This window comes from Pteropus alecto, unplaced genomic scaffold (assembly GCF_000325575.1).
Source record: "Pteropus alecto unplaced genomic scaffold, ASM32557v1 scaffold202, whole genome shotgun sequence".
Classification (NCBI taxonomy): domain Eukaryota; kingdom Metazoa; phylum Chordata; class Mammalia; order Chiroptera; family Pteropodidae; genus Pteropus; species Pteropus alecto.
The window spans coordinates 4081324-4091212 of NW_006432451.1; positions in this window are offsets into that span (position 1 = coordinate 4081324).

A 9889-nucleotide genomic window follows, 5' to 3' on the forward strand; every position below is an offset into this window, starting at 1 on the left:
TGGAAGCCACACCCCGGCCCCCCCTCCGCACCCGGCGCAGCCCGCCCCCGGCACCCACGTGCGCCGGCGCCCTGCGCCCCTCGCCTGTCCCCGCCCGGCCTCCCGGACGCAGAGCGAGCCGCCTACCCGGCGAAACTCCGAGGAGTCCTGGGTTCCTGAGAGGTCCCCGGGACAGAATTCCAGTTCCAGTTCCCCCAACAGACTCGCGGAACCGCCACCCAAGGAAGCCCAGATGTATTTGGAGCTGTGTGCCCTCGGGGTTCCCCGGACCATCTGCTCCTCGGGTCGCTGGGAGTCGGTGCGGCTGCTCACCGACCCGCTGGGAGGGGCAGACGCTCGTCGTCCCTTAGGCGCTACCTTGAGCCGGGCGCGGAGGACCCGGGAGCGCCCTAGCCGCGGCCGCCCTTCGGCCACCCGGCTGTCTCCGCGCCCCACTGAGCGCCGTCTCCAGACTAGAGGCGCGCTCATTCCTTCGCCTCGCGAATCGAGATCCATTTTTCTCAAAGTTTAAAGCCTTTTCATTGCACAATAGAAAGTGCTCGGGCTTGGAGGGGAAATGAAGCAATGGGGTGGGATTTGTTTTTTTCTCTCCGCATTCCTGTGTACAAAGAGATCCAACTTCCGAATCAGTTCAGCCGCTCCCTCTCCAGGAGTTAATTCCAAAACTCTTGGCTCTTTCCGTCTTTCTTTTTAAAAAGGGAGGAGGGGGAGAGGGGGGAAAAACTAGCTTCGCTAGTTAATAGCGCACCTTGCCAATAATTACAAGACTGGTGCCGGCCTCTGGGAGTGACCCACTGCGTTGTCACCGCCAAGCTTTCTCTACTGCCCTCATAAACTCACGTCCCCGGCTCGCCTACTTTCTGTTCTGTTCCCGGGTGCTTGGGTGTTTGTTTCCTAATCCTTTTATTTGAATTCCTGGCATAGAATGCGCACTGCCACCCGCATTCGATCACATTTACTTCCTTACGAACCCCCTACCCCCTCCCTGCCTTCCTGGGAAGGGGGAGGCCTGTCCCTGGGAGAAAGGAAGGAGGGGCTGGGAGACTGAAGCAGGAAGAAGAGACCCGGGGAGGGGTGAGGCAGCTAAGATCTGAGAGACAGTTGCTGACCCAGGGGGAGGCAGAGAAGAGTCCCTGGGTGTGTAGCTTTTTCACAAAGACCCCTAGAAGGTGGGAGGGGAGGACGCCTCCAGGATTTCTGAGTCCAGTATTCTATAGTTTTCATCAAGACCCACACTAACAAATAAGTTCTACATCAGACCAGTCCACACCTTCATCTATATATAAGCAAAACAATAGTTTTGCAAAACAATACTTACCCTTATGACCTGTGATGCATTTTGATATTTTCTGTTCTATTTCAGTGTTTTGCTTTGTTTTTTAACACCGATTGTAACCCACTAAGTTGCTCTTTCAAATGTACCGAACAGGTTGCAAACTCAAGTTTAGAAACCTCATCCAGACCACTCTGCGGAAAGAAATGACCAAAGCCCACAGAAGGAACACCAAACCTCAAGATCACACAGAGGGTTCATGGCAACGGGAGCCCAAAGCCCAGCTGGACTCCTAGCCCAGGGCTCTTCTTTCCACTACACAACACTGCACTGGAGCTGGAGCTGTTCACCCCTAGAGCCCCGCTGGAAGGGCCAGCCCCTGGAACAGCTTCACATGCTCCCAGAAGTCAGGCTTCCACTGACTTCCCCGTAGATAGAAACATATGCATTCATTCCATAAGCATATATTGAGGGCCTACTATGTGTCGGGCCTCTGCTGGGTACCAGACTCTGATCAAGCCTCCAGCCTCAGCCCAATTCTCTTTCCCCTTCCCCAAACAGCAAAGATGAAAAAGGACATTCTGGAAACGCTCTTTCTAGTGGCGGGACTTAGGACAGGTGCCTTCCTTGCCCCCGCCACATCCAGGAGTCCATGTCCTTCCTCTCCTAACACTCAAAAGATGGTTCCATAAACTAGGCAAGGTCTCTTGGCCAGGAAGGGGAGGTCAGGCCTATCTTGCCCAAAGCACATGCTGCTGCTTCTTCCTTTACCCACAATCTGGGAGTGCTCTGAGCATCTGTCCCTCCACCAACCAAGAGGACTCAAAGCTGGGAGCCCAACTCCCACCAGACTGTTAAATCTTCATCAAGACACCATTGCCAGCCTCCCACCACACGTACTACTTCTAGGTATTTTTCTGGAATAAAATGTCCTTGCTACATTCCCAGAGGAGCCACCCTTGGGCTCTAGGCCCTGGTCATCTGCTTAGATAATAATACAGCTCCAATGAGTTCACTCCCTGATCCCCTGTTTGAAACCCTTCTGTATCTCCTCATCACCCACAGATAAAGTCTACAAGCCTTAGCTCAGCACTCCAGGCCAAGTCTGTCCCCATCCTCCTCACCCTTACACCCTGGGGCAGACCCAAAAGTTGCTCTCAGGGAGGAACCATGCTATTGTTAACCTAAAAATAAAAGGTCTTTCGAAGTAAGAGGCAACAAGCATTTATCTGAGATCAAAAAGAATAACTATTCAGGAAGCATTGATTCAGGCAGAAGCCCAAATAATGTTCTGATTTGGAGACAAAGGCAATGAATGGGTATTTATGAGCAGGGGGAGAGGAACAAATACATCACTAAAAGGAAGGCATTTCTATTGGTTCAAATAAGCTAACACAGTGATGCTAACTCTAAACAACGTTTTTAAGTTTCAGTCCAGTAGTCATAAGTCTACAGTCATAATATCTGCTTTCTTGTTGTATTTGTAAACAGTTCTTTGGGAAACAAGGTTGCTCAGGCCCAGGCCAAAGGTTATTTTTGCCCTGTTTTTTTAACATTCCAAGCTTTGAGGTTAAGACCCACAAGGCAGTTCCTCTGGCATGGCCACTCAGCTCCATTTTAAAGTGGCTTAGCCTATATTATTGTTTATCCCGTCAACTGTTCAAGAGTGCAGGCTCTGGCTCTCATAGGCCTACATTTGAGTCCCAGTCCTGCCCCTTTCCATCAACAGTTCTCTCAGCCTGTTTTCTCATCTGTTAAAGGGGGAGAGTACGGTACCAACACGTGAGGGAAATGGATAAAGCCATCAGCACAGCATTCCTAGCTGGGAAGGACCTGGTGCATTCATTCTCATTTTCCCCAGGACCTCATCCACTCCTGTCCATGTTCCTGGGCTCATGTGGTTCCCTCTGCACTTCCCCCTTTTAGTTCCCATGATCAGAATAAAGTCTCCTCCCCCGATGTACTGGAGCACCAATCTCGTAAATATTTTTATGAAATATTTTAATTAAAAAATAATATCAAATAAAAATAATACATTAAAAATATAGTGAGTACACTGTACCTTTCCTCCAGCTTTGTCAAATCTTAATATTTTGTAAAATTTGGTTCCAGTATATTTTTTAAGGACTAAACCTTAAAAATTCAGTTTTAAGTTCCTTATGCACTCCTCCCCAATTACATCCCCCTCTTCCTCCCCCAGAACTATTACCAATATCTTGATTTGGATGGGTGTCATTTCATGCAGTTTTATGCTTGTACCACGTACAGATGTATCCACAAACAGTGTATGTTATCACTCTGCAGAGTTTTACATTTTATATAAATGGTATCACCCTTTGATACATGGAGCTGCTGTGTGGTAGTCCACTTCCTGACCAAGCCACAATGCCACAATTTGTTTATCCATTTTGTTGGTAACTATTAAGCCCTATCTAAGTTTTTGCTATCAAAACAATGTTGCAATAAACATTCATGTCTCTTTGTGTGCACACATGAGTGTCTCTAGGCAGCATTGTTCAAACTAGGGATTGAGACGTATTGATGAGTCATGAAATCAATTTAATGGGGATCAGTATTTTTTTTTTTTAAGATCAGCATTTTTAAAACTCAGAATTGATTAGAAAATATCAACATGCATCACACATCATCAGGGTAACTGTTAGGATAAAAATTGTATCTGTCGTATGTGGTGTGTGCATTCTGAAACACAGTGTATGCTCATTGAGAGTACCTGTCAAAAAGTTCAAAAAACTCTTCTGTATTAACCAATGTCGCCGTAATAAGCAAATTTAAAAATAAATTAAATAAATTAAAAAATAAAATACATACATTAAAAAAGAGAGAGAAAAGAAAAACTCTCCTCTGGAGTGAGAACTTAGAAATTAGAATTGCTGGATCATAAGCAAGCTGCATTGTCAAATTCTTAGATTTGACAATTTACTCTCTAAAGTGATCATTCTAACTCACCCTCTCACCAGCCACTAGGAGTGTGCCCCATGAACCATGCCCTCACCAACATTTGGTATTGTCGGGCTTTTCAATGTGGAATGTCTCATTCCCCCACTACCAGAGAATGTACCATGAGCCATCTTGAATTATAATTGTCTCTCTCCTTTTTGGCCTCTCCAGTAGACCATGAGTTCCTGGATGGAGGATACTGTCTACTTCACTTTGTGTCTCTAGGCCAGACTGGTCATGTTATAAGTGCTTAATATATCTGAGTGGAATCGAACTATCAAGGAGAAGGAGAGTGGAGAAAGTTTATAAATTATATCAGCATATAAAGAGAGACTGTGGGAGTCCCAGGTTACGGTGTCAGGCACCTGGCTCCCCCAGGTGGGAGCTGGGGAGCTTCCAGAAATGCTCTAAGCAGTTGAAAAGGAGAAATCAATGGGCACCGTCCCTCCTGAGTGGTTTTAGGTGGGTATTGTTAAGCTGGAGCCAAGTTCAGCTTAACAGGAAGGAGGTTACCACCATCCCCATGGCAACCAGTCTGCCTGGTCCAGGTCCCAACTCATGGCTGGGTGTCTCCCCACACCCACCAGCCCCACTTCCCAAGGGATCCTCTCCTAGAGGGAAAACTGAGGGAATGGGGAGCTCTGGTCAGAAATCTCAAAATCAGGATTCACAGGAAGCCAGTGTTTGCAGGGGCCTCTAGGAAGAACTAAAGGGTAGGGACTGTATTACAGGGGAACTAATTTTGACCATATCTCTTATTTAAACATTTGTATTTTGGACTATGTGGATATATAACCTATAACCAAAAAGAAATAAAAATAAAGATGTTCACAGCATCACTCCCAAGCTCCAAGAGCTAGCAGGAAGACCTCTAGGAAACCACCTGTTTCACTCCCCATCCCACCTGGACCTGAGCAGGTGACCGAAGGAAGGGGGCTGCTACTAAGACCCTCTCCTTGGACTCAGAAGAAAACACTGTGTGTGGAGGGGTGGGGGACATGTATAAGACTGAATTGGAGTATGGGGAGGGGCTACCAGCTCTGAACCCTAGGCCTTCTCCACCAGTATGCTCCCCACACACATACCACCACCACCGAAACTGCCCTCCAGAGACTTACTACCAGCTTTGCAGTGTAACTGTACAAGATAGAGACTTCTTTGGTCCCAGTTTCCTCTTTGTAAACAGAGTTCACATCACCTTCCCAGATTTCAACCTTGGCTCTGACAATTCTTTAAGCTCTTTCTGGCCTTCCCCAACTGCGATTAGGAGGGGTAGGATTCATTCCCCGACTACCACCACCTCATGCTAGCTGTGCCATCTCATGCTTTGGGGCAGATAGCAAACAGGGAATTCTCAGGGCCTTTTTCTGCCCCTTGCTCCTGATACGGCAGCAGAGCCAGGAGGGGTGGGGCGGGGCAGAGTCAGGCCAGAAGGACTGACTCAGTTCAGCAGCCACCCAGCCCGGTCACCCGCTGTGGGTGGGGTGCCAGCCCAGGCCCGCTGGGCTTCCCAGAGAATTCTTTCCCCATGCCATAAGCAGCCCTGGGCGGGACCCCAGCCCACAGTAACTCCTTAGCCATAGCCAGGGCTACCCGCCCCAGGAGGCTTCACTCTCCCTCAACACTCTCACTTTCCCTCATACACTCTTATCCACATACTCACACATTCACCCTCTTGAGAAGCCTGAAAGGCTACAGAACTCGTTCTGTTGGCCTCCACCCCACCCCCACGTGCCAGTCATCAATGCCATATCTATTTATTCAGACATTGCTGACCACCTACCACATGCAAGGGACCAGAGAGGAAGCAGACTGTAGGAATGTGGCCAGCTAAGCCTAACACGTGCTCCTGGGCTGGTGAAGAAAGATAAAAGAATCTGTAGCTAGGATTCCCTCTGGTCACAGAAAAAGGAGTCATCCTCTCCCCTTTCTAGCTTTGGCCTCTTGAAAGGGAAGGCCTGGAGTCCCGAAACCAAGGACCCTGCTGCTCCTGGTCCTTGCTCCTCCTCTGCCCTGAGGTGTTGGCTGGCAGGTAAGGCGTGACCTCTTCCCTGCACCTTCACAATCAGTGGAAAGCAGAAGTCCTGGAGCAAGACCACTGAGTCCTGGCTCGGCCACTTGCCATCTGTACAGAGAAGCTGCCCAGTCTCCAGCACCTCAGTGTTCTTGTGTGAAAAATAAGAATACAGAGCCGTATCAGTGAGACCCTGGCAGGAAACTAGCAACACATCCCCAGTAGGTGACTAAAGAAAGAGCAACGAATGAATGGACTTGCAGAGGTGTGGACAGGGTTAAGGGTCCAACAAAGGATGGTGCAGAGTCCTAGAGCTAGCAACTGCAAAGTTGTTACCATTCCAGCCTGAAAAGGAGTCCATAGAACAAACACCCTCACCTCTCTCTCTTCCTGCCCACCAGTCTCTTTCTGGGCCTCCCGTTGGTCCAGAGTAAAGGAACATGAGTAATTCAGGCCACAGAGGTCAGCCTCCCAGGACACAGAGCAAGCACAGAAGAGTGGACAGTGGACCTGAAGGAGTAAATGGAGAATATTTAGCATAAGTCACTACTTTGTCAAACATTCAGTTCAATTAGCAAATATTCTCGTAATTGTCTTTGTTTGCATAGTCCTCAGAGTTCTCAAAAAAGAGAAGTACTTGAGATCTAAAGAAATGACAATCTAATGGTAGAATTTTGTTTTTTAGGATGACCAAAGAGGGGATCTTTATGAGGCAGAAGATTTTATTGAGATCTCCAGAAATCAGCCCCCTCAGTGCCCTCCCCAACTGAATAATTAGTTATCGAGCGCCTGTTACACCCCCTGGCCAGGACAAGTACAGGGGGCTGGGCTGGACTGTATATTCCCTTGAGTTCTGAGCCTGTGTTGGGAAGTGGTGGAGATTACAGTTGAGGCTGTCTTATTACAGTTTCCAATTGCCTTGTGAGGTCACCCCATCCTGATGCCCAGGTCAGGACCTTGGCAGAAGCCGCCAAGCAGAAAGAAGGCCTTGGGTAATTCCATCTCTTTCCAGACTCAGGAAGGGCACCCTGCACCATGAGGAGAAGCTGCCCAGGCCTCGATGAGTGTGCCCAGGCCTCTACACCTCACCTGTCAACAAGGGGAGGCAGTTGTGGGGCAGGGGAAAATCAGCCCTGTGATCCTTTTAGGAAAGGGACCAGCGTGAAAAACCTCCCAGGGCCAAGGCCAGGGCCAGGCAGGAGCAGCCTTTGTCTGGCAAGAGATGAACAGGATGACGTCAAGTGCACCTGGGCTGGGCCCTAGCCTCCAGCTGTGCCCCACACCCACCTTGACAGACTGTGGCCTGCTTGCCGGCCCTTGCCCAGGCTGCCTGACCAAAGCTCAGAATGGCCGAAATAAAGGGGTTCACCCACCAAACAGGACCTTCTCCTCTACCAGGTTGGCAAGCTTCTGTTTCTGGATCGTGCAGCAAGGGGTGTGCCATGCCCTTCTGAAAGGGCAGGGAGGGGTCATAGCCAAGGCACTCCAGAGGGAAGAGGGAGAGAAAGGCCTGCTGTTTGCCCAGAAGCAGAGCAGACACTGGGGCCCTTGTCCTGGGGTAGCGGGGGAGGCTGCTGGCCAGATGGAGAACAGTGGGGGAGAGGAGGGATTCCTGGGCTGAGCAATCAGCCTCTTCCTCCTACACCCCCACCAAGCTCCTGAGCCAGCCTGAGGGGAACACAGGAGCTTTACTGAAGCCTGATGAACTGTAGCTCCTACTCCCACCCAGACAGCAGAACCTCTGGAGGCAACCCAGGATGCTCAGAAGCACATTAAGGTGCTGAGCAAGGTGCTGCTTTCTTGGGGCCTGGAAGCTGAAGAAAACCCCTGGGTCTGGCCCTTCAAAGCTGGGTCAGCTTTTCTCTGGAAGGGGCACTCCTGGTCTGAAGCGAAAAACCTCAGCCTTGGACCTTTGGGGGCAAACGGTCCAGTGAGGAAGGCTATGTCCAGCCACTTGACCAATATTGATTGAGTCTGTGCCATGCCGTGTGCCAGGCACCATACAGGGCAGTAGGGCGAGGGCTCCCCCAGGATACTAAGCACTATGGCTGCCATGGCCCAGCCCAGCCCCTGCCTCAGAGCATGCCTTTGACAAACATGGGATGGGCCCAGCTGAACCTCAGCAGCTCCTTCCTTTGGTTGGCATTGCCATTGTTCAATACCCTCTTTCTAAATGTAGCCACTCCCAGGACCAGCCCCCAGCACATCAGTCAGTCCTCAGGGTTGTCCAAGGTTTTCTGGGGGACCAAAGAGGAAGGCTCCCCAAGGCAAAGCACTTACAGCCAGAGCCAGAAGCAGAAGCAATAATAATCAGCCATTGCCCACACCTGCTGCCTATCCCTACGTGGCTGCATTGGTTCACTTAGTCTGGCCTCATCCCTGTCACCCTTTTACAGATGAGGAAGCTGAGGCTTGTAGAACTGAGGGACTTGACGGCAATCAAACAACAAATGGATCACTCCCAGTCTGGGCTATCAAATGGGTTTGGTGGAGCTTGTACAGCTAGTAAGGTGTTCCCATTTTGCAGATAAGAAAAACTCAGAGGGGTGAAGCAATTTGCTCAGTGTCACACGGGTTATCAGTGACAAAAGTGGGACTCAAACTCAGGCCTGCCTGACCCCTGAGCCTGCAGGCTTAATCTTCATTCTGCAAAGGGTCACAGACAGGGAATCTGGGAGGGGATCTCTGATTACTCAGGAGTCAGGCCCAGCAGAGGCCTCATGGATCCTGCCTTGAGCTCTGAACTCCTCTTTGGTGACAGCTAGGAGGAACATCCCAGTTGGGACAAGGCCTCCACCAAGGCCTGTGCCGACAGCCTCTACCTACAGCTGCCGCCTAGATCCTTCCTCTGACTGTGTCTTCCAGTGGGGCCTGGCTCGGCTCTCTCCATTCTGAGCCAGGTGGGCTTCCACACCAGGACGGGTTCTCTCAGGTACCAGGGTCTGCAGCCACACGAAGACTGCACCTGCCCTGACTCCAGCGCCAACCATGATTTATTATCATTTTCTCTGTCCCGACAGACACAACGAACAGCAGGAGGAAAGGATGTTAGACAGCAGGAAGTACTCCAGGTTGTCAGGGATGCGAGATGCGGAACTGGGTGACAAAAGTGGTAGAGTTCTTTGAAAGAGGAATATCCTAGGCTGACTGAGTAAAACTCCAAATTGGGGGTTTCCAGACTAATTAACTTCCTTAGGCTTCCCCAGCTCCCTCCCCTCAGGGCCTGAGTGCTAGGAGTGGGAGCTGGAAGAACATGTTCAGACCTCCAACCAGGTCCACACCTGCCAGCTCACACTGGTTCCATTCATAACCAGTAAGAATTAGCACTTACAATACACTTACTACAATCCCTTTCTGTCTCTGTCTACTCACTTAATGTTCACATAGCCCTATGAGAAGGCTACTGTTATTACATCCACTTGACAGATGAGGGAACCAATGCCCAAGGACTTTTCCAGGCCTCTCCATCTTCCAAACATCTGTTCATTCTTCAGTTTCAGCTTAAATGTCCTCCTTTCCAAGAGGTCGTGCCAAGGATATCTGCCCTCCCCGGCTCAGTCAACGCACAGGGTCTACCGCTGTTTGGAGCTCAGGCTCTCCCCGCTAACCTGCCACTTCCTAGCTCTTGACTTTGAACAAAGGAC